General features: G+C 41.3%; 1 long non-coding RNA gene across 1 annotated transcript; it reads right to left on the minus strand.

Annotated features, from left to right (window-relative positions):
• Window positions 1-568: 568 nt before the first annotated feature.
• On the minus strand, window positions 569-25177 carry LOC134881875 (uncharacterized). The gene is made up of 4 exons (XR_010168087.1): window positions 25063-25177; window positions 24695-24865; window positions 5341-5403; window positions 569-1550 (listed from the first exon to the last, which is right to left on the minus strand). It is a non-coding gene; the product is annotated as an uncharacterized LOC134881875 (long non-coding RNA).
• Window positions 25178-26601: the final 1424 nt, after the last annotated feature.

Here is a 26601-nt window from a genome sequence, read left to right on the forward strand (position 1 = left end):
GCCTGCTGCAGTGCCTGTGAGTACACACACACGCACACACAGTAGATGTAGGCAGAGGTTATGGTGTACCTGAACTGCAGGGGATGCCAGGATCATTATTTCACTCTCCTTTCAGGATTGCATCCACCTCCAGCCCCCTCTTTCTCCACCACCACCACTATCACATATCAGCATCGACCACACAACCCCTTCCCCACCTTTACACTCTGAAGTTTTGGTTTCTTACTCACCCTACGGCAGGAATGTTTCTAACAGGCCATGGTTACTGCGTATGTGTATTGATTACACACTCCTATGTTCACCCACACAGACACAGACACAGCATCCAGTTTCACCTGTTAACCCTTGACCTCTTGGAATATGGACAGATAGAGTTGTACTATACTGAGATGATGTTATCTATACATCAAATCATGGATTGTACTGTACATTAGTGTTGTATGCAGTTTGGTTACAAAGTAGGAAGTGGAATTTTCTTTATGGATGTTTTACACAATGGACAGTATCTATTTATTTTCCTGAATGATGTGAACATAATACGTTTTGACAGTTAATACATCCTACAAAGCTTTTTATGCTGCATTATTTATTTGCTAATACGTTTTATTCTAGTGTTTCTGAATCTAGGCAGGTTATAAAATGTAAAAACACAGAGGTAAGGCATCACAGGCCCCAAGAGGCCAGCAGTATTTTGACAAAAAAAATCTTGCTTCTGAATGTTACCCTGAAACCCCTGAAAGTAGTAATGTTTGAATTTCCAGTCAGCAAAACTGGCCGAGCGAGGCAGAAATGTATCTGCGAAGTGATGAAATATTGAGTCTGTTATGATTATGAACTCAGCCTTACCTCTATTACCTCCTTTGACTTGGCTTATATATTGAGGAGGTCTTCTTGTACTTGTCTGCCATATTTTGTTTTGCAAAGAAATAGAACGTACTAAAACTCACCCCACAATCTGCTCTCTCTCAGCTTGTTTGCAGAGGGAAGACAGAGAAAGTTACTGCACATGTCTAACCTGTTTGGTTGGTTTTATAGAGAACCCTGACTGGCTATGAAAACCATGTTAAAATTATTTTTGGAATCATGGCCTGACAGAACTGTAAAACATGCCCCCCCCCCCAGTGTGCTTGGTGGCCTGTATGTCGTATCCTACTGATTCAATCCCCAGAAATCTGATTGGCAAACATCACCTTGAGGCCACAGAGGCTCTGCTGGTATCTCTGATAGCGGCATGTTTCTCCCCTGTTTCCTCCCCAACATCCTTCTCTGCTCATCGACAGCACACTCGCAAGAACAAACAACAGATTAGATACTAGCAAAAAAAAAAAGCTGCCTGCTGCTGGCCCACATGGAAGTGGCCCAGATTTGGTAGTGAAGGGAGGGAGCCGTGGAAGCCTGCTGCCGGGCCGAGGGCCAAGGTTTGATCCCCAGTCGACTGGCGTCCTTCCAACCCAGAGGAACGAGCGCTCTGCTGCAGAGCAAAGCGTGGGGCTCGCACCCCCCACCATCACCACCATTCCCCCGGGGATGATAGATGCTCTGTCCGCTCCCTACAGCAGGGAGAAAGCATTAGACATCTGTATAATTGACTGAGGATGAGAGAAAAGAGGGGGAAAAAAGAGAGAGAAGAAGAAGAAAGACAGATTGTGTGGGTGTGTGTTTGCACTTCAGTGAGACATGGGGCATAAAATGTGTGTTTAAGTTGCTTCGTGTGCTTCTAAAAAAGTAAATGAGAAATATAAGAGAGGGAAAGTGAGAGGAGGAGGAGGAGGAAGGGATGGTGGAGAGGTAAGGAGCTGGCACAGAGGATGCTGGCTCTCACTCAACAGGACATCCTTTCACACACATTACACATGTCCTCTCCAATCCTCTCACAGAACCAGCACTGGAGCTACTCTGTCGAAAACAGCGCTACACTTCTCCCTGACAAAACTACCAGCATTTCATGGTGGTGTGGCGCAGCCTGGCAAAAGACTATTAATGTGATCCAAAGTCTCTCAGCACCAGCATTATTCCAAGGGTTTAACATTAGGGCTTACCCTCCCAATAGGGCAAGGGTTGGCAAATGATCGAAAGGGGTAATCTTGTTGGGAAGAAAAGACCAGAATTTCTGAACAGCGACAAGAAAGATTTTCCCATCCTTTTGTCTGGTTTATAAGTACATCCTAAGAGATGAGTAAAAGGAGGCAAACAAAACCAAATCTGTTCAGGCAAAGTGTGTTAGTTTAAACAATCACGGTGCAAAACACCAACGAGAGCAACTTGGTAAATCCCCATTCCCCATCACGTCTGAAATTATACCAAATGGCCCCATTTAAAGAACACGCTCCTAAGTGCTGACTAGTGTCCACATATCAAATCTACACAACAAAAGTGAGATGAAAGGCTGGTGCACACACCATTTTCTAGGGAAAATAACACAATTATAAGAGTACACAGACTCCTTCATTATTAATGTAGTTGCTTTTCAACTGCCTCACTGAAAATTCCTCTTAATAATTTATCACCATGGAGACGCATGTCAAGTCAGTGTGCTTGGACACTTCATGAATATCAAATAAATATGCAAAACAAAAGAGGTATACATCATTAAGCACACTTTAAAACTGCTTTACTGAGGTTTGTTACAAATCCTTGATTGTTCTCTGCTCCATGACATCAATCAAAATCCTCCAATTTGATCTTTGCCTTGGATGGAAATTCTTGATGAAACACTTCAGAAGCCACTATACCACAATGACTGTGCGACTTGGTGTATAATGATCAGTTTGAGGGGAACGGGTGGAGAGGGAGTAACGTAGCTGTTAGATTATGCTTTAATGATGATCCTCGATCAGTTATTAACGAGACAACGTTTCTCATTAGTTAATTGAATAACTTACAAAATGGAGTCACATGCTCCTCATGACTTTGGATTTATTCAAAGCATTAGAAGAAGATGAACTCGAGATGAGGGGGCTGAGTGATACTCATCTTTATCACTGCTATCAGCCTGATGAGACATATAAGAAGCAATGGGAATTGGACAGGGAAGATCCCGGAGTGACAGTTACAGTCATTAACTTGGGAGCAACGGTTATGTGTGAATACATGTGCCATACAGTCGGTTATTCATTATTAAATAGTGCTATAGTTGAACAGGTCTCACGAACATTAGATTGAAATGATGGTTTTAAACGTAGCAGTATTACGATGCCAATGTTGGCAGTTGCAAATGCTCAAGGTAACCTTACATATATAATTTATTTGGTTTAATATAATACTATCATTGTACAGTTTGTGTTCTGTAGCACCAATCTTCAACTATCAATGTTCATTGAGATTTATATTGCTCCAAGGGAGATAAAAGGCAGGGTTAGGGTTAGGGTTAGTGTTAGTGTTAGCGATGATAAACAGTATTTGCTACCTGACCAGCATCAAATAACAGACAAAGTTAGTGACCAGCTAGTGAAAATAGCCCAACATAGTACCAAAATGAGAGTAAGTAGTGGACTAAACGGACTCCAAATTTGACCAAAGGTCCATGTTGGCCAGCCTTGTAGGTATTATACAGTATGTTGATGTTGAGCCTTGTTTAATGCCACGCTTTGTAATGACATTATAATAGTAAAGAGCCTTCTGAATTCATTTTAAGAAAACGTAATATATTTTACAACAAAAGTTTGAATGCTGTTAATAACAAGGTTTTATGCAGGTTCGGTAGTCTGACAGCATGTTGCGCAGCAGCTAGCTGTCAGGTTGTCTTTCCACTTAATGCCATGGAGATGACTGGCTCTCCCCGAAGACCGCTACCACTCATTCGGTTTGCTGCTTGATTTGGTTCTTACAGTTGTGCATAACACGCCACACATAACTGTCTCATTTTCTTTTACTAGCTCTCACAGACTCCGTCTCAATCTTCCTCCTTCCCACCCACTCTGTAATGACAATGGCAGTAAGTTGTACATCGCGATGCTGCCCTGACTTTCATTAATGCACGTTTTAACAAAGGAACTGAGGCTCTCGAGTTTCAAAACAAATCTATTTTCATTTCCTCTCCATTTGGGTAAAAACACTTCATCTGTGGCCTGAATGCCATGATTGAGAGGACAGAATCTCAACATAACATGCAGTGTTGTGCATGCATTTCCATGTTTATCTGTTTATTCTCTGTAGATTCATGTTTATAAATGCACAACACATCCTGTTAGCTTAGTCGGGTCAGAGTTGAGGGTTACTGTATGAGTATGTGTTTGCCTGCATAAGCGTGTGTGTGTGTGCATGTTTATCAGGAAACTGGTGATGTGGGCCTATTTGGGAGGCCTTGAAGCAAGCAGGTGAGAGTTGTGCTGGGTGTTCTCTCAGCTACGTGCTAATGGAGTTCAATGCAGATTTCTCTCTGACCCATAGTACCCTAATCATTATGTGCTTGCAAATTTTGGCTTAGCACTGTGTGTGCTTGACAGGGATAGAGAGATACTGTATATAATGTATAAGAGTGCTTTTATTAAAATGCTGGTCAGTAAGTTAGGAATTGGGAGTATGAAAAAACTCTTATTTTTTACAATGAAAACTGGATAATTAAAATGCAATCGATGATATTGAGAACCAACACAAAAGGCATTACATTTTTCATTTTTCATTTTCATTTCATTTGACAAACTAAAATTTGTCTTACAGTCATTAATATTATTAGACTAAAACATAAGGCGGCCAACTGAACACTGGAATACTAACTGGTTTAATCCATTTCAATTAAATATATACTTAAATGGGATTATTGCATATGGTAATCAAATCTGTGGAGGCGTCTATCAGTGCATCTTGACTAAAAGTGAGAGTGCTGAGGTAGAAAACGTTTGCCTTCTTTATTATGAATGAGGATGTGAAAAGGACATTGTCAGTGATCCCCCATCAGCACTTCCCCTGTGAAACTCAATACTCCACTTGATGAATGTCTGTCATTGTCTTTTCTTGTAAGTGTGCCACATAAGCTCACCTCCATTGAAAGCATGGCTAGGGGATGGCTCGCCTGTTCTTTTCACAAACCGTGAGATAAAGAATCAGTGCCTCAGAAAAGCCTGTTCAGCACAAACATGGTGGAACAGGAGAACCTCGTCTCCAAACTGGGATTTTCATCATCTGGGAAGTAAGAACATATACAGTGCACATGGAGTGTGAAAAATGCCCCATATGGGCTGCTGTGACCACTGTTGTAGGAGCTGAAAATAAACACCTCACTTTGTTCATGGCGCCACAGGACCACTCCTTCACTTTCTTCCCTCTCTTTGCCCTTTTCATTTCCCTTCCTCTCTTCGGTTACTGTTCACACATAAACAGAGCTGCCACTTCATACATCACCTGCCACTGTGGAACCCAGAGGTGCTCGGCTCCTGGAGTTGAATCAAAGAGATCTTGCTTCCCCTAGAAGAAGCAGAAATGGATCACTATATTAATGTCCTGTCTTCAGGACTGATCCCATGATCTACAGCCTTACTGGGTCTCCTCCACATACAGAGAAACTCGGTGCACCTGGCAAGGAAGAAGAAGAAGAATTTACAGTGCTATGATCTCATCATTTCTCACCTTCTCCCTCACTTATTCTGTCAGTAGGTCCATGGTGAAGTGGGTGTATTGATCTATTTGCCTACTATTCCCCCGTTCCATTTCTTTCTGGTCTCCCTCTCAGTCCATTGCATCCTCTCTCTCTAACACACACAAACACACATGCACACTCACCACACACATCCTATTTCCCATAACAGATGTACCATTTCATCAGATGAAGACCAAGGCCAAGCTTTGAGCTTTCAGTGCTACATGGGATCCATTTAATTTGCAGCAACATGAAGGGAAATGAGGCCAGATCTGCAAGGCTCAAATCACTCCACCAGCCAGGTCATAATGAGCAGCGGCTAATCAACCTCGTCCATTTACTCAAAGATGAGAAAAGCATAACATGCACAGCAAAATGTCTCTACAGTACCATCCACTATTATACACAGCAGTGCTTGCTATGCTCAATTTTTACAAATAGCATCCCATGATAAATACAGCACTATCTGCCACATGTATGTTTACGAGTGTGACTAAAGAGTATGTTAAAGCATGGTGGTCCCTGATTAAATTAACCTAACTTAGATGGATTACACAATACAGCCTCATTTTAACACAGTGAATAAGCTACATCTTCTTTATCCTGGGTGATAATCTATCACCTTACAATTACTGTATGTATGTCCTGCTTCTAATAATATTTCAGCATGTAAATGCATTTCCAGGAACTGAAGCAGAACAAATTCAAAGACGCACAAATTGTTTTCCTCCTAGTTAATGGGTATATATTTCCTATTAGACATAGAAAACAAGCCTCTGTGCTTTAAAATGTGCTGAACAAAAGCAATACGCAGATTGTATTTATCACCAGCTGTGGGGAAAACTATAAAATGCACCTTGTTGGTACGCGTCTGTAGCCTAGTTTTTTAAAAGGGAGAAGAAAAGCGCACAGGGAACTTTTTAACCGTACCCGGCCCATTTGCTATTCTTGACATGAAATAGAGTTGGCCTCTCTGAGGGATTGGGGGTCTGTTTTTGCTGATTCCACTCTGGTGGTGAGGGAGTGAAAGGTGGGCTGGAGGGGTGGGCTGGCGCTGGTGCGGGAGCGAGAGAGAGCCAGAGGTCCAGGGCGTGTCGAGCCGTCAGTCACTGTTGGATGTTAATGTTCTGAATAACAATCTAAACCGATCTGTCATTAACATCTGTAACCAGCACGCTGTGCTGAATGACTAACGACTTGGACACACAAATTGGAGGAGAAAGGCAAACAGCCCATGGAAACTTACAGTGATCATGAATAACAAAGCGTGTGCTTTTAAGTTCCCTGGGAATTCAGATGGCGGGCATAGATACAGTAGAAGCACGCTGTGGCAAGTTCCAGTGCCTTGGTTTTCTCCAGAGAATCAAAGACTTTGGAATTAAAAAATGCCTCACATGCGCTGGAAACACTCTATGAAAGGTTTATGAGATGCAATCCCTGAAGGGCCTTAAACAATGACAAACTCATCCTACTCAGCTACTGGATATTTTTCAGTTTGGGAAAGGAAACGTAGCCGCACCACAGTGAAGCAACAACAGTTCTCTTTGTTTTCTCTAGTCCCTTTCGATTTTTCACTCTTATCCCTTTTGTTTTTCTCTCTCGCTGCACCAGCTTCATAAAAAAAAAAACTAGCATTATTCGAAAACCACACCAACTGAACAGAGATTACACATAAGGCAGCTTGAAGTGACTGATACAAAAAGTGATAAATTGATTCACAGATATGGCTGAATGAGTGAAGTGACACCACATTCCTCCAGAGTGTTGTGCGTTACTATGTGTGTACGTTTAATTCCATCTCCAGCATGGCAACACAATCCTAGTTTTGTCTGGCATTGGGCAGCAGCTCTACCTCCTGAGACACCGTCCCTCTGGAAGCCCATCAACACAACATGGTCAGCAGAGCAGAATGTGTGTGTGCGAGTGAGAGCATGAGCCTGTGTGTGCTGAACAAGCACACTGATACACACAGCTCCACTCTACACCTCTCCGCTCAGTATTGCACTGCAGTTTCATCATCCAAAGCCCAGGTTTGATAGGCAGTTCCTCTTATTAGAAAACCTGGAGGGGGCGAGCCGGTGTTAAAATGAAACCCTCTTTATCAAATTGTGATGAAGTGCCTGAAGTGAACACAAGGTTAACTAAATTGCATATCCCTTCTGTTGAACTCTTTACACTCCAGCTTCACCTCGGCACACAGAATTTTAAGACACAAGAGTTTTGTAAGTACAAACGAGATGAGAGAGGTGTTTCTCTGCCTTAAATCACTGTGAAATGTGTCTCACTTGTTAGAATTGCAGCTTGGTTCTAGCCGGGGGCTGAGATGAGGCGTCTGAGGTATTTCTGGGTCCCCAGCATCACACCAGAGCCGCTGTGCGCTCTCTCCAGCACACCTTGACAGTGACTTTGTGTGACAGCAGATATAATGTGATTTCTCTTGTCCCCGGGGTCTGAGGCTGATGATGGAGACTGCTGGGCTCTGCTTTGCTCGCCGGCGACAGCCATGACAGAAAGAAAAAAAGCTTGAGCATGATGATCAGTGGCATTTTTCACACGGCTTGGAGATCCCTCAGTCTGTGCCCTGTTGCCCATGCTTCACTGACAGTAAAATTAGGTCCCCGTATTCAGCCTGAAATTTCCTCGGCCTGGGTTTGTCTCAGATTGGGGAAAATCACATCAGCTCACTGATACTCTGTCGTGTGATTTCAGCATCTTCTTTTTTTTAAAACCAAAACAAATACTCTGCAGTATTCAGTACATTTTGGTTTGTTTTTCCAATATTGTCATGATTTCAGAGCAATTGAAGGACAGAGATACGTGGGGAAGTCACTTCTACTGTAAGTGTGTCACATCAGGTGAAGCTGCAGTGTGTCATACCTGCAGGCTGTAAAGGCCTCTGCTGTCTCTGCAGCTTATGGGCAAAAACAAAGCTAACCACTTCTGTCATGCGTGTTTTGTCTGGGTGTTCAAAATATAAGCATATCTGTCTGAGGTTTGGGTATGGAGCCAAGCGAGTGTAATAGCACCTAGTGCTGAAACTGCTGGTTAATAATCCATTAGTCAATCCACAGATTTTTTTGATAGTTGATTAACCGTGCAAGTCATTTTAAGTTTATCAAGCAACACATTCAAATAATAGGCTGGTTCTAGTTTCTTAAATATAAGGATTTCATGTTTTATTATAAGTTATGTAATTAATAATTAAATAGCTTTATGTTTTTGGTTGCTGGTCAGACAAAAGATGCAACGTAAAGAACTCAAATATGGATGGGTGTATGGATTAGGTAGATTGTGATTCATTTTTTCACTACTTTCTTACATTTTTCATACAAACTTGCACATCGTACAAGGTCTACTTTTATTAGAGATTTGTCTGTGTTGTTTTGGGAACGTATGGATCCCATGTCTTTTCATCTGCAAACTAAATCTACCTACAGGTATTAAAAAATAACCTGAACCTGAGCAATTAATCTGATACACAAACAAAACACAATTTTTGGTTGAAAATGTTAAACAATATTTAGTTGACCAAATACACAAATAGCTCAATTTCCACAGGGTTTAACCAATAGCTGTTTGAATGGAAGGGTCTGTAACTCAACTTTCTTGACAAGAAAGATCCCACCCACATGTCTGTGAGGTAAAACTGTCAGCAGTCGGTCAATGTAGCCAATGGGCCAAAACATAGTCTAGCATAAAACTTCAACATACCCAAACAGATAACAGAAAACTTTTCCTTGTTTGCCACCGCTTCTGCTCTTTCCTCTCCACCTTGTGCCCAAACTGACACAACACATACTAGTAGCAACCAAAATAGAGAGCCTGGATGTCTTTCACCCTAATAATCTCCTGGGTAGTGTATGTATGCAGCTACAGTCGTTGTTACAGGCTCCAGTCAACATTTAGAAGATCACACTCCCTGGTTGATGAACACCGAGTCCCGGTTTCCTTCCTCCCTTCCTTCCGGCGTTTTATTCCATCTAAATAATGCAGCCGCAAGGAGTCATTGGGGGGATCCATTATAGAGAGACTGATATAGAATGCTGGGATGCATGATCAGACACTCTTATCACTTTCACAGAGCATGTTATAGTGCAGCAGGGGGAACTTTGTATCGTCATGTCTCTCTGTAAGTGCTTAACCCTTTGGTTGATGCGATAGCGATATGCAATCTGAACAGTTAAGGATTACAGAACTCCCCCACCTACAATAGATCCAGATGATGTACGATGAGACCTGGGTGTGTGCTCATGGAGTATGGTTAAAGGACATTTCAGGGTCTGGCTGAAATCAACTTTGTGTTGCAACAGCTAGTGCGAGGTGAGCAACTGTTGTTGTCATGGCTAGGGAAAGAAGGTGAGAAAAAAAAAAGAATTATGCATCAGCCACACAGAGGACACACACAAACATCCACAGTAGCTTCCGAGGCGGTGAGGGCATTGGTGAGAGAATGGCATACGATTGGAAGCGTTGAAGAAGCCAAATTTGATGTCTAATCATTTTATTCTGTGCAGCTTCTCTGAGAGGATACTGTTAATTACATATAGTCTGTTGAAGAGCAAATGAGCTTGACATTGTTCCATCATGTTGTCACATGAGGGAGAGAAAGAATGTGCGTTCACAGGTGGAGTCTGTTATGCTCTTTCTCCTTCCCACTAATCTGCCTGTCAGTAATGAAGTCTGAGGCTTAAGTGTGGGAGAGAGCAGGCGTCATCCATTAGTCTCATCCATTTCCATTAATGTTCACGGATTACTTATTATTCCCTGATTAATAAACACTCGGCAAGCGTGTCCTCATAGCAGTCTCAATAAGGACAGCTTCATTAATGATTACTATTAAGGCTATTAATATCCCAGTTACAGGCATTCACAGCCAGCAGTAGCTCGACCTATATTGTTATAGCGAGTGATTTGTGAAAGCATCTGGTGTTTGCGGGAGATGCATAAATATGGGCGCATTACTCACTGACATCAGCCCTCTACTTTCAAGGTAATAATTTCATAAACAATCCACATTACCTTGATATTTGGACATCCTGGAGCCAAAACAAGTAATCCAATTAGTAAACTGAGTGAGATGCTATTGATTCAAGAAAAACATTAACCAATCAATTTTCGAGGGCTAATGAAATTCCTTTACTTTGTGTTCCTAAACAGTGCGAGTATGTGTGCGCACATAAGTGTGTGTGTTTGTGCTACTCAAATCACAAGTACATAATTTCATGTTAGGCATGCCTCTCAGACCACACCCTAATGGAGTGCATTGGTCTCCCGCCACACAAATACACACCAAAAACACGCCAGGATGGGCTATTTTAAAATTACACTTATTTTTTATAACAGTTTGACATGTTGTCTCTCTTTTTCAAAACACAAAGTTAACTTGATATAATAATACTTGGTCTACTGTTTCGATTCAAACCTCTGCATCCTCAGTGAATGAAACAGAGGCACACACAAATTGTCACACTTGTCCTCAACACCGCACATCTTAAATATTCATGTTAAACAGGACTTGAACCCCTGCCACTGTAACTCTTAGTTGGATTATATATTGGACACAATTAGATTCTAGTGGAGTGGTATAAATAGCCTAGGGATGTTTGCATGAATTACACCACGCCGGAAACTATTGTAATGCATTGTGTTGCAGTGTTCACATTTTGCCTGTGCAAATCTCCCTGGTCTCATGACACTAATCCCTAGCATAGTACATTCTATGTTGTCTCATTTTACACCATGCCCGAGGTTGTTTTCCTTTCAGTAATCTCACAGGCAAGTATAAGTTGATTAGACTCCCAAAAAAATTCAACGGTGGATGTATTGATTGTATGCAAATGGCATTAAAGACACGATTGTGTTGGCCATATTTCCTGGTATTTATTTCTTTGGGTCCTTTAAATCAGCAGCTTTCACACATACACACTTAAGCACACACTCCAATCCAATTATATAGATAAATAGGCTAATCATGCCACAAAATTTTAATATGAGGTCTAGGGGCAGGGCGATAAGCATAATCATTCACAGTGCCAAATTCACAGCACAATTTTAGATAAGAGAGAAGGGTAGAAAGAGAGAGAGGGAGAGAGAGGGGCAAATTGAACAGATAAATAGTTCCATATTAGACATTAACATATGGATCATAAGGGGACCAGATAAAACGGGAGACATTTCATTAACGGAAATAAACAGTCGATTAAAATACTTTTCTATTTACTTCACTTCCCATAATTCTTGGGAATGTGATGAGCGCCGCTGTCCAAAAATTATTGCAGCCCTTTGTAGGGGGTGAAATTTGTGACTTACATTGTGGAAAAAAAGCCTCATTCCTGCATTCAAGAATATGCAATGTAGAGGAAAAGGGCTGCTTGGAATTTCCCGTTACGAACATTAACAATAGCTTGAAGATACGCTGTGATGTTAATTCATTATACGTCAAAACCGAGGGATGCTTATTTATTATTTGTTTTGCAGCAGTGCATACGGTAAAAATTATCGTAATGAAGGATTTCTATCACAGGCTATTATTCAAATCGGAGATTTGAAGCAGTGATGTCATTCTTCTGTTCTGTCTATTCTCTCGTTTTAGCAAAGCAGGTTATGTATGTTCTGTGCACATGGGAAGTATCTTGACCATTGTTTTCATAGCTTTCTGCTGACAGTCTCATCATCACAACAACCTATTGGCTCCAAGATAACTGAAACATCCTGCTTGACTAAAGAAAAAGATGTTCATAAATGCTCTATCTGGCCTATTTCCTCCCTACTGGGATGTGTTTATTTCTTTGATTTTTTATAATCAATGAAACATTTCCCTAACTGTGAAATCTTGTGACCGAGCACATCTGTTTAGCTGATGGCAATACAGACAGAACAGAGCATGTGTTTGTGTGTTTGTGTGAGTGCGACTATATGAAGGTTAGGAGGAGGGAATGTGGGTCGATGGGAAAGCAGTTCAGTAGACATCAAGGGAGAGGAGAGGTCTGGTGGGAAGTAAGGACGTTTCTCTGCAAAAGAGTCTGGTCATTTGAGTTCAAATATATTTAGTTCATGCATACACTCACACAAAGCAGCATGGCAATGTAAAGTGTACTCACTGTTCCCTGCCTGAATAGGGAAATCCTCCCAACTCCACATGAATGTCTGTTTAGACCAAACACGGCACAGCAGGACTGTCTTCACAGACATCAAGCGGTAAGAAACAAATGCTTGCACAGTGAAGCCTCAACTAACCTTTCTGCATGTAAATCTTTCCATCTCTGTCTGTGTGTCCTCTCCAGCCTAGATGAGACCACTAAGGGTTAAACCATTCCATCTTAAATCCTTGAACTCATTGCACCACGCACAACAGCTCAAGTTTTATGTGCAACATTACAGCAACTTCTTTTTAATTACACAATAATGATGATTATTATTATAATGTGCGGTGGAAAAAGTCCACTTTATAGTCACTGTATAATGGCTGTGTTAAAATGGAATAAAAGGTGTCTCTTTGAAATATGCCACTCCTCAACAAGCTGTATATCCTACGCAACCGAGTGCTTCCTATCACATAGAGCTCAGCGATGCCTCGACCATTAAAGAGCTTATTTCATTATACTTCCCCAGTGACAGTTTAAGTGCCAAAGTCACCTCTATTGATGGTGCTTTCCCTCGTGAAACTGACTAATGATCAATAACAAAACTATGTCTGCAGAATGGCAAAAATACTGTAATAAAACAGGGCGAACACAAAGCAGACCTTACATTTAAAACACATCAAAAAACAACACACGTTTAATCAGCAAACCACTAACACTACCAAATAGTTCAATCAAATATCTCCAATAGCACTTAGAAGGAGATTTAATCGGTGCGTAATGGTGCTGATCGATAAGGGATGCGTATTTGAAGGACAAACATGTGTTTTTAGTCCGCTTTACTTAATGAGTGTCTTTGTCCAATCACACACTGTGATTAAGGGTGACAGAAACGGCGCCTGCAGCACGCTGAACCATAAGCCCTGTCAGTCACACCCTTTCTACTCTGAGAACATCTGAGGAAAATAACATCGTGTATCTCACCGCAAGTTCTATAATGTCAATAAACACCGGCTAGACTGCAGCCTTTTAAAGAAAAACTCAACCTCTGATACACAATTCCTTTTTCTTTTTTACACTTAAATCAGACTTTTTAGTTTAGTGAATGACAGAATAAGCAGAGGTGATTTAATTCATTACACAAGACTGCTCGCTGTTGCACCTCTTGCACTGATGGTCAGCTAATCACTGGAAGGATCTGATTGCTGCCAAGTGTCTCTCCACGCGGTGTCTCACTCATGATTAGTGAGCTCCATTGTTAAACTCCTTTGGATAAGACTGACTGACATTAATTTAAATCAGCCTTGAGCAATAACTTTCTCCTCTGCTTGGATGCTTGCAAGGTAAACTGAAATTCTGACGTTGTTATAAATTTAAAAAAAATATTCAGCCTGGATTGTGCACAAATATTACGTTAGCCAATGCAGTGCTCTAACAGATGACTTAGCATTGAGTTGCAAGAAAAGTAGAGCGAGGCTGGACTCCTTTTGCTCTACTACCCTACATTTTGCCAAATCCTAGAATTGCTTTTTGGAATATTGAGACTACTGTTTGTAAAGAAACCTATGCTGTTATTCTCACAAAATTATTGTTAAAAAATAATGCAATATAGCTAAGAATGTAAAAACCTACATTTAAATTAGATTTTTTTAAGAAACAATGCAACCAGGGTTTTGTCTTAACTGGGTTACAGGGGCTCCGGGTTTCGGAGTGCGCCCTCTTACCAAAATGCCGATTTTCCCCGTACAATTTTAAAGTGATGCCAGAAAACAATATTTCTGTTCGTCAAAAACGGTGTGATTACTCCAAAATTATGAAAATGGTGTCAAATACAGTGTCAGACGGCATAGACAGCCTTGTTTTTATGGACCTCCGAATAAATAGGGGACGATGCCGGTGGACGAGTGGCAGGCAACAGGCTAACACGTAAACTGAGATTTCTGAATTATCTTTCACTGTCGGTTTTTTCCATAGAGGAAGTAAAGAAACTGTAACTTTGGATGTATTTATTGTTTGAGGTGCAATATATGACTCAGCAGATTAAAAAACGAAGAAACTATTGCCTTGTTTTTGCCAGAAAGTGGGCGGGGCTGTATTCTAGTCTAACTAATGTGTGCTTTTTTTCTATATGTTAGCTTATTCTGTGTTATTGCACGCCTTTTTTTTACCTGCTATGCCATTTTTTTCTGTAAGAAATGTACATTTCCTTGCTGTGGGTCTAATCAAGGAGTTCTGATATTTTTCTAGAAAAACCCTTGCTGCAACCATGCAAAACACATGTTCATGTTGAAGTGTTTAAGCTAGAATTTTCCTTCAAAGACACAACATAGAGAATGTTCAACTCAGCCTTGAATCAAATAAGTGTTTGAAAGAACAATCAATACCAGCAGTGTCAGTAGAATCCATGCAGATTTGAGGAACATTTCCACTGCTTGTGAGCTGAATACAGTACATGACCTGGAATGAATGTGCTCTCAATCAGCCAATCAATTGGTTATGCTGGGGGTGATAGTGAGTAAACTAATCCCTTGGGTGGCTCGAGGGAAAACTGGATTATATTGCATTCCCACTCAGCAGTGAATGTTTCTGCTGGAAGCTAGAGCAGACTAATCAAACAACATTACAGTAGAAGATCAATAGAAAGGCAAATTGATGTATTGTTCCACATCCCAGCCTATTTGATTGAGATTTGTATTAAAAATAATTTATGCATTCACATGAATACTTGGATCAATGTTTTTTGCATCAAAAAGTTTAAAGTCATCTGTAAAATGTAAGGGATATTGTGTGCTTACTGCCTTTTTCCTTATTTTCACACAAACATGTTAACACAGGCTGGACAAATGAGCAAAATGCAGTACAAAAACAGCATAGCTTTGCTGACTGGTGTATCAAAACACCTGGCTGTATCTTATCTGAGCAAAGCAAGAGGCAATCTACAACCCTGATATGGAATCAGTCCCACAAAGGTTCACAGTTTGGCATAGTCAGTGCTTATTCATAGATGACTCTGTATGCTTTGATACACACCGTACTTGGCGAAAAGGTGAAAACATGGGTGATACTCTTTCAAAACAGAGACTTTATTGAAGATAGTAACGCACATTGACATATTATCTGTTTTGAAATGAAGTAAAGATCTGCACACTGAGTTAAAGTATATGGTTGTGTGTGTGAAGGGTGAGGGGGGGTATAATGCATATAACCTGCCTATGTAGTCTAGTGCCCACTATCAGCTGAGAGGAGCTGCATACATTTCTTTCACAAATAATCTAATCTTTTTAATTTGAGAGATAAGGCAGAATTGACTGTAATTATGTGCAGCTGGGTCTGTGAGGATTCATAAAAAAAAAATGAGGCTAAGCCCATCTGCTGACTGGGAAACTGGGGGAGGCAGCGACATTGGAGGGAGAGAGAGAGAAAGAATGAAAAGAAGAGACTCTAAAATCATTAAATCAGCCACTATCTCCCCTCCTCTGTCACTCAGAGAGAAAAAAAGAGGCACTAATGAAATATTAATGCCTTCCTTATTTTGAGATTTACATTAATCTTTCCTCTCTCTTTCCGTCTGTCTCTCTCTCTCCTCCCCGTCTCTGTATGTGAAATTTGAAAGCAGCGCTCGGAATGACTTGAATATATATTTCTAATGAGACGCCCGCGCTACAGAATGTCTCATTTTTCTACCTGTTTTGCAATCCAAAGTTGCATATATTGCACGGCGAACGCGGTGGTGTGCTTACGAGAGGGGGGGAATGAGACAAGGGGGAGGAAATGGGAGCGGGGGCATGTTGTTTGATCTGAAAGGGGAAAAAAAGACACCAAGAATGAGAATGAAAGTGAGAACAAGAGAGTGAGTGAGAGAGCAAGAGTGACTGACTCCGGATGTAGTACTAGAAGCGAGGCAGGCGTTCAGGCAGTTTCTCTCTGGCCTCGTACCATTTGGCAGAGGTTCAAATGAGAAAGCAAAACAAAAAAATAAAAGCCGGCGGTGGAGGCTCCCGGGGGGTGGGGAGGAATTAGGAGTGTGTCAGGTAAACTAGCCACAGTTTTCTCAATGTCCGCCCCCACTGAGACCTGAAGCAAAAAGCAAACCTGACACCACCGACACAACCAGCTCTCTCTCACGCACACACACTAACACACACACACACGGCTTTAAGGAAGAGGGTTTTAGAATTACCTCAGTTGTGCCTACACACAAACACACAAGGCTAAATATGAAACCTGATGTCAGCCCCTGTAAAACTGCTGTGCACGCTTTTGACTTGGAATTGGAAGTTCCCTTGAGGCCGATCAAAACTGTTTTACCTTGACGACTTTGGTATGAACTTCCAGTTTTATACAGTCTACGAGAAATCGTGGCAACACTGAAAGAGCTGCAATTTAACCACTGCACTGTAAAACAGTCTAAGTGCACATAAGTATAGGTGGTATGGAACATTGATTCTGGAAGTGAGCATTTCTCCTCAGCACGCTGGCTACTGGTATCCCATCAGTGCTCCATCACTCCCAGAGCGAAACTTCTGCTGGCAGAACTGAGCTTTCCCGTGCTGTCCCACACAATGCAGTAATTTCCCTGTAGTGTTCCAATTGAAGCTACATATATTCACTGCACATACGTGAGAGTTTCCCCCTCCGGCTCCCAGAGCAGCAGAATGGCACACTCGGTGTACTGGTGTGGCAGTCATACACCGTGCACTCTACAGCAAATGGCAAGCTGATGCTGTTGCAGCTACACTGTCTGTGCCTGCAGGGTGTATGTACGCATGAGTGTGTATGTGTGTCTGAGTGGTAAAAGGTGATTGTTGGAGGGGGAGGGCGTGTTGGTGTGTATAAAAAAAAGAGATATTATGCATTGCCAATCACCATGATAGACACTCTTCATCTTCCACAGACAGAGGACGACAAAGAAGTGAGTTAATAGGCAGACACGGCTCAGAGGACACTAAAGACCACCTTCTAAACCTGACATCCAGGAGCAGACACACACACACATTATTAGGACAAGATAATTGGCTAATTTCACTCAGATTACACCTCACTGAAGGGGCATGTTGGGCAAGTGACATGAGATAATCAAACTTGTGTGAATTGGATACATACAAAAACAAAAACATGCTAAAACGCAGATGTCAACAATGTGGCATGCGAAATAGCATATGAATTAAGCATGTTTTTGAATACTACAGTAAGTCATTCAAAATAAACAACACCAAAGTTCACTGTTTGTATGAAATGAGAAACTAACAGTGATCCCTGTGTCAGATTCAGCATTTTGCCACAAAATAAAAACAAGCTAACTAATCAAGAACTGACCCAGCAGTGACAACATTTTAAAAATACAACAATGCCTCATATATGAATCTAAAACATCACAAGAATGAATTCCACCCTTACTCCCAACTGCCCTGATCAACTACATCAACACTATCAATATCATGTTCATCATCTTCATTAACACAAATATACTGAATGAATTTCCAGTTAGCCAGTCTGAATTGTTTATCTTTTATCAAATGTACTGAGTTTTTGACAAACAAATCATGGAGGATCACGGAAGTCATCATCTGGCTTCTTTTGGGTTCCTCCAACTCTCAAGTTCCTAGTACAAGTCTAGAAGGCACCTTGACTTGTGTGTTTGGAGGCAATTTTGATCCAGAGGTTATTCTTAAAAGTATGAGTGATATTCTCTCTCTCTCTCTCTCTCTCTCTCTCTGCTACGGACTTCAATAATCCTGGAAGGTTTAGCGCTGCTGTGTTGTGATTGGTTAGACATTACATCAGTGTGATGTAATACTCATAGGACTGGCTAGTGTGTTGGGCATGAGGAGGGAGCTAGGGAGGAAGGGGAAGGGGTGGGTGGGCTGAGGACTGAGCGGGTAGCGAGGGAGGGAGATGGGGGGTTTATTGAGCAGAAGAACTCCCTCTCTCCCGCTCGCTCGCTCTCGCCTGCAGCCAGTGAGTGTGCATGTGCAGCCGCCACAGAAAGCCTCTAATCCCAAAGCACACAGCGGTGCTTTGGAGAAGGAGGGAAATAATCAAGACTGTTTCCATAGGCCCCCATATAAAGGCTGGAGATAAGCTTTGCTGTGCATGCTGCCGTGTGTTCTGGTAGCAGCTGTGTGTATTGGGGATACATACACAAAGCAGAAATGGGATTTTTGGGGGACTGAAATTCAATCATTAATTGCAAATAGACAGAGGAGAGGAAGATGATTGTTTGGCAGGGACAGAAAATGCCAAGACATTTGGTGTTTGTGCATAATGACTCATAGCCAATTTCTCACTTCAGTGCAAGGTGCTTTTTCATGGATCCAAAAGGTGTTATACCATATCTCTGACTTGAGATGAGGTTTGTGAACAGCAATGCCCAGGGCACGAGCAATGTGTTTTCACCCGATTGCTTTCAAGCCATGGTACACAATGGTTTGAAATACTAAAACGAAGAAGGGATGTTGGCTAAATAAATGACAAGTTCAATAATTAGATATCCAAATTTAACCAAAAAGTGATAGATGGCACGAAAACATTTACTCTAATGCAACCACTTCATAGATAAGCATGGTATTGCAAGACAATAAAACAACAACATTCAGAAAGTATACATTGTGCTCCTGCGAGGCACTTGAGATCAAAACAGCGTATTGTACAACATCAGAAATGACAAAGACCTTAGATAAATTAGAAGTAAAAATTGAAATGAGATAATGCTTTAGCCCTGAAAAGAATATTTTACACAAAACTGGTCATTTGTAACATAAATGCACAAAAGCAGACCATCCACCTGCCTCTTTGACAGCTAACTGGAAGCAAAAATGATACATTACACAACCTTTCAAGGACATATGAAGTGAAACATTTGACAGAGCCATGATCTCAATAAGCAAATATTAGGACAGCAGATTAAAGCGGCTTTCCAAAATGGCGGTCAATCTGTTGCAGCGTCCAAATAAACGTCCTACTCTGGGCATGTCATTTGGCCCTAAGGTCTTATGGATGTCTTCCATCGGTGAGTTTATTTGGAGGAAAAAAACGCTTTCTGTTGCCCAAATTCAGAGAAAATGAATTCAGAGTGCTGAGGCAACTGCAGGTAAATAAGGCAAAACAATATTCTCCATTTGAGGCACTGTAAATAAAAATAGGGTATTTGTGAGCCACAAAAAGCACTTTCAATGCAGTGTCTCTGTGAAATAGGATTGGAGTAGAAAATAAGCCTGTGGAGACCTGCTGAATTTTTGAGGCCGCTGTGGAATGAGGGATTGAATCATGCCATGAGACATAGAATAAAATGAGCAAGCTAAAATTATGAAAGGTTAAAGGACGATGGCTCGAAAGCCTGACAGAACTTATTCGCTGAACATTGTGTCAAAAACCTCTCCAAAGCGAATATAAGGTCATACAGGGCCCCGAGTTAAATTCAGTTCCTCATCTCGTGTCAAATTTAAAGCCACGGAAAATATTAGCGGGGTTTAAAATTGAACTCATGCACTTGGTGTTGTTCTGAGGAGCCTTTCAGAGGTGGATCATTTTAATTAATTAACACAAATATAACAACCTTACTTACCGTTGATATGCAACTCTATCTGCTGTCAGCCACAAAACTGACGGAAACCTCTGAGGTATTATAAAAACAAAGTCGGACAGCCTTTGAAGCAAACTGGGGGCAAAAAAATAAACTACTTGAATGACAAGTTGTCAGAATGAAACACTGCCATTTCTTACTTTGCTTCAGGCTAGGAATGGAAACTAGGTAATGACTACAATGATCGCACACAGACAGATACACATGTGAGCACACACACTTACAATGACTGTAACTGGTTAGTTCATCTGCTGTCTACAGAGCTTAATAGTCTAATTGTTCCAGCGAGTCGTGGCTAGAATAACCAAAGCAACACAATTAGCCTAAAATCTCTTTACTTCAGTCAAAAAGTGCAGTTGTATTTGAATTTGGCTTTGAGTGTGTATTGAACAGACAAACTTAAGAATGTCTCTCTCTCTGAAAATTATTCCTCCTGACCTAACTGATTTCCATTTTTGTATAACCTGTCAGCATGTATCTTTTCTTCTCTCCAGCAGCCCGCCTGTCTGCACTCCTTTCTGATAGTCCGTCCCCGGCTGCAACATGTTGTAACGCATCTCCCTCTGCACTCAGGTCTCTGTGTTTATGCCATGCCTGCATCGTCTACACTGTTATATGGCTGTCTGGAGCACACTGCACTCCTCTCGCTGTGACAGAGGTCAGCGAGTGCTCAGAGCACGGCTGACGTCATGCTGCTGCAACCCCGCAGACACACCAGCAGACAGGCCGACCGACAAACCAACGGGCAGACTGGGTGTATTTATAGCCTGTTTGCCTATGCATCCTCACAGCAAGCTGCATCGCCAGATACGCCCTTAAGGCAAACCCATCCTGTTTATTATAAGGTATCCACAAGTCAGCGTTCTACAAGTACATTTAAGAGGTGCAGCTTTTTGTTAAAATAAAGATAGTTCTGTGAACAAATCAGGTAAATCATCTTTAAAAAAAAGGTCTGCATGTTGGAATGTTCATCTACCACGGTTAATGAACACATTGTGCTACACATGAGCTAATAACACAGTGAGGATGTGGGCCTAGCACAACGCTTTACACCATTACTTATCTAATAAACTGTAGGAGGCAACTGCCATTAGCACTGGCGCTGATGGTGATATTCACCTCCCACTGGCGGGCTCCTGCAAGCTAATCTGCCGTATACTGTATGCAAATATGAAACTGTTACTGTCAGGATGTAGTCTAATTCCACATTATTCTCCGGGTAGTGAGCCAATCAGGTTGACTTTGAAATGGATTGTGGGTGATTAGCCGGGAATGCTGGGAGAATGCCGAGGTCTCTCTAGTGAACCCCGCAGCTGGTGCCGGAGTCAGCGGAGCAACGATCCAGGTAATTAATTCTTTGACAAGCATCAGTGATTTGGAAAATCAGTAAGAATGGCAGACGCTGATCAAAAGGGAAACACGTGGAGAGATGTTTAAACAGTGGGCGTTCGAGGCGTCAGTCACGCAGGGGCCCAGACGCGGGGCCCAAAGCCCAAACACCACAATGCACTGAGCTGACTATCAAACAACAGCAGGCTGGAGGATACTCAATGTGTTAGAGATTGCCACTCACAGAATGCAGGAAGTTATGCACCAAGTAATGCACACACACATCCAATTATTAAAAGTTAATTCATTCAGCATAACTGATACACACATGGTTACACACACATACACAGGCCAATGTATCCATATATACAAAGGCATGCCTTCAAACTTCTATGCATAGTATAAACATACTATTACAGTGCACTCAACATGTGCAGTAAACAATTTATGTGTATGGACTCGATGCAAAAATACAGATAAACCACACATGTATATTCCAGTCACAAATCCATGCATGCAGTACAAACAGAATGAATGCTCACCCCGGGAACATAACTCAATATACACACACGGACATGTGTTAAAGATCTATTCATTTTCAGTATTTATTATACATATTGCACTAAGCCTATATCTGTTGAATGAAATGCAAACAATGGCATGATATTCATGGGCATGAGATCACATAGATGCAAGCACACACACACAGCACTCTTCATAAATACACAAGAGGTTGGGTTGACGTTACTGCTATAGCCTTGATTAAATCATGCGTATATCCTTTATTTGATTGTATGGATAGAGAGAAAAAGCACACAAGCCGGAGAACCGTAATGAAACATCATCGGCAAGGCTATTACAGACACACTGTCCAGAATACAAATTCCCCATGCAGGTATTTGTTTCAATCCATCAGTATTCATTATGCGAGTGAATGTATCATTGGAGTGTAGCTATCGATCCTGTATTAAATCTCATTGTTATATTCCTATTCAGCAGCGAGCCAGGTGAAGGAAAAAGGAAGGGTGACCAAATGTCATGGTGACAACATGCAGCATTGTCAAAGGCAACTTTATCGATCAAGATAGACACAGAGAGAGAGAGGGGAGAAAATTCAGCGGGACCCCAACCGTCTGACATTTTAGAAAAGCTATCCTTTCTATTTTGTCACACTCTATTGTTGCACACAAAGAGCATAGATGCCTTGACTGAGGCAATTTGAGCTATGGCCTTCGCACCCAGCAGAGACAGTGAGCAGGTTTAGACGCGGCTCGGCGGTCTTGTTCATTATATTTATCAGTGGTAATTTCACAATTCACATGCTGTGCTTCTGAGTAGGTGTGCTACGCATTGTGTTCGTATCTGGCTTTGACATTTGAAAGGCCTCTCTGTCACACCTGGTCAGCGGTTCATATGAAACACACTGTAGATGGAGGCTCTGGTTTGGTAAGAGTCCAATTAGCTTGCTAGAGATCTAAGCAATTCCTCAGACAACTTAGATGACTCAGAAATGTCCCCAGTGGGACTTCCCTTCTTTTCACGCTCAGATCCAAATGAAAGCTAGGGGTTCTGAGATCTCAAGGAACACAATGAAGCACCAAGGAAAAAGAAGATTAAACGAGTGTTGTCATATCAAAGCTAAACTGCCACCAAACATCTCAGTTTGGAGCAACAACACAATGACGGCAGGCTAGCGCAGCAACACGTTGCACGGGGAGAAAGCAGGTGGCTTGGCGGTAATGCAGGTCAGAAGGTGTGGAAGTTTGCCGCTTGAGCTTAGCCTTACTCTCCTTCTCTCCCCCCCTCTGTGTCTGACTCACTCAGGTAATTAGCACAGACTTACATTTTCCCTGTGTATGGCTTAACGTGTCTTGTGTTAAAGCAGTCCAGATCAAAACGGCATGTCATACCACATTATCTTCAACACTGCTCCACGGCAACAGCCGGGCTCTCGAGTCAGCTCTGCTCTTCCTCTGCCTTCCTGGATGTTTATCTGTTGCCAGGACTGGAAAATCTCAAGCTTATTGTTTTGCACCAGGGGGGGCCGTAGAGCGGATTAAGTAGATCTTCTGATCTATGGAATGACCTTACATCGCAAGGCTCCAACAGGAAGAGCATTTGCCTTAATACAGGTCCCTGTTTCCATTCAACATACTCACCCCGGGCTCCTGTAGTTCAACTGGTTGGCGCTAACAGGCCGGTCCCAGTCTAATAGTGCAATGTGCATCCATTCTGCATGTGGAGTGCAAGCCTGGGTCAGAGTAACGTTTCCTAATAAAGTAAAACTGAAAACACACTTTACAGTATACAGTAAGTGGCCAAATGAGCAAGTCTTACTTCTTCAGCTGCCTCTGTTGGTCATGTAGCACCCTCTTGCAAATTATACTGGTCCCCCAGGATCACCTTTCTAGTAGCAGAGAAGAAGCTAAGTAGCTCTTAAACATAAAAGGAAAAAAACACATAACACACAGACTATATTCAACCTGATTTTACTCAAAGTTAGGGGAAGCAAAGGAATAAATCTCAGTGTGGATATGTAGACAAATGCAAACGGCTGCATCATATAATATATGCAGATAATGTGCTATAAAATCAGTGATCAAATTATTGTTCATATATTCACATTTTCTTTTCTCCTATAACAAATTGCCACAAAGTCACCCCATGTTTTTTCTTAGAGGCAGTACTCAGTTAAGTCAAATTGCTAGAATAAACATACTTTTATTTGGCGGATGTATCACTTAAGACCGAAGAAAGTGCAGTGTTGAGTGTGAGCAGTTGTGATCATTGCATGGCCAAATGGTATGCAGGGTGAGGCCTTTTTTCCAGTATGCAAGTGTGAGCTTTTGAACCAATAGGCCTACTGCTAGGACGCAACGTTATCATGGCAGGTGTATGGCTCAGGACACAAGAAAGCACAGCTTTGATTAGTAAGTGTACAGTGAATTATCGGTCCATTCCAAAAAAAGCACCCTTTAGGAAGGGGCTGCAATAGTGTCCATTAATTCATAAAAAAATTGCATGACGGAAGTTTCCCTAAAGAGAGCAACAAAAAAAGCCTGTGTAACTTCTGAGTAGAAGATATCAAACTAAGACATGCATATAAGGTTAGCTGTAGGTACTCACAAATCCATGGCAGGTCAGCCGGAGCAGGGGCAAAGAGGAGATGGAGAATTGGCGATGAACGGTGGAGGACACGCTGAGTGGATTTCGGGTTGGACGCTGTCCAACAGTCCGAAACCGAGCTCTGGCAGCCACAGATCCGAACGATGATGCAGAAGGCGGGAGACATTACTCCTACAAGGGGACAAATATCTTTAATAAAACCAAAGCTCATATACCGTGATAATGTTAGCTTGAGCTTAGCAAACAACAGTAAGACAGTATAGCCTACAGTTTCATGCCGTTGAAGTTGCTAGCATGCTAATAGCATCACAACTTTTATAAATTGCACCGACTTGGAACAGTAATAAAATCGCAACCCATGTGGTTACCTTCTACTGATTGCAATGTGTTTGTCAAACTGGTGGTCACTGCGTTTGACAAAGTGATTGGCATAATAACTCAATGTAAATATCAAAAGTTTAACACTGCTACCACAACTAGCGGCAACCTAAGATGTAAATCCCGCCCCTCTAGCTTAGCAATGACAGGTGATTGGGTGAAAGTGTATGGGGACCAAATAATGAAGAGCTATCAGTACACTTGTGTTGATTGTGAAATTACCACGATTATATTTTTGTGCCATTATGTACTATATTTCAGTAAATTGTAGTAAACCAACAGTTGACATTTATCCTTTAACCTATTGGTAAAGTTGTGCTTGTTTGAAAATTAGTTTGGGCTACAGTTAATTCTAGCAATCAGAAGCTGAAACTATCACCAAAATGACCAAGAGAGCTTTTCAGATTTTTTCAAATTGTATAGACATATAAAGCCATGTTTGCGATTATGTTATGGCCAAATGAGCTATAATAACACTTTAAATATGTATAATATTTATTCAATATGAATGTTTTAGCTCTCTAAATTGTTTTGATAGGTAGCCTACTTTATTCAAATCTTGGTTTGAAACCATTATGTACACTTCAACCTCTGGTATGTTAAGAATTAATCATGCTCCTTCAGACAAGTTTTTGTTCCAATGTAAAAACTTTACATTATCTTTGCAATATTGATTTTCACCTGGACCAATATCCATTACCATATACTTACATTTTTAGATGGGCTTCAAATACAGTAAAATACTTAAACTTTAATGTTTAGTGTTATGTTCATTTTCATACGTTATCATCTGCCAATGTGAGTTGTAAACCCGAATACACAAACAGAGACACATTCAGACAGACAGTAGCCTTGCATTATTCCCTAGTGGATTGTGTACAAGTACTAACCGGCTTGGAAATGGGCTGAAAAATACTAAAATACTTTTATCTTTATACTCTAAGCAGGGAAAGCATAAAGATATGAATCTTGTTTGCCCTGTTAACAGTATTATTTAGCTCATTAACACCCTATGCTGTTCAAAAACTCCAGCCGAAATGTGTTCTAATTGATTTAACAGTGCTTTTAATGCAATTGATTTTCAGCCCTAATTGAATTCTTGCAACACTGTTTATTTAATTGGATTTTAAGGCCAGTTGCTTTGTTTATTTATTTTTATTTGTAAAATGAAATTACATAGCCAATGTATGGACCATGACTTTATGAGATAAGGAGGAGTGTGACAACTACGGTTTAGCCAGTTTTGGACAACTCTTCTAATAATATCGAGTTGTAATCATGATGGAAGAAGAGATCAGTAAGAGAGAGAGAGAGAGAGAAGGGGAAAGTTTGTCAATTAACGTCGAGGGGGTAGGTACAGTAAATGGTGCAGCAGAAACTTTGAGTGAAAACCTTGCACAGCAATAAAGTGATATACACATGAATAATGCAGGAGCATTTAGTTCAGTGCTTAGGCAGTGGGGGAATCAGATGTCCCTGGTGCCCTGAAGGATTCCAGTCTACTGAGCCAGCGTCTCTGGTCGAGAATA

Source organism: Eleginops maclovinus, chromosome 19 (genome assembly GCF_036324505.1).
Source record: "Eleginops maclovinus isolate JMC-PN-2008 ecotype Puerto Natales chromosome 19, JC_Emac_rtc_rv5, whole genome shotgun sequence".
NCBI classification, from domain to species: Eukaryota; Metazoa; Chordata; class Actinopteri; order Perciformes; family Eleginopidae; genus Eleginops; species Eleginops maclovinus.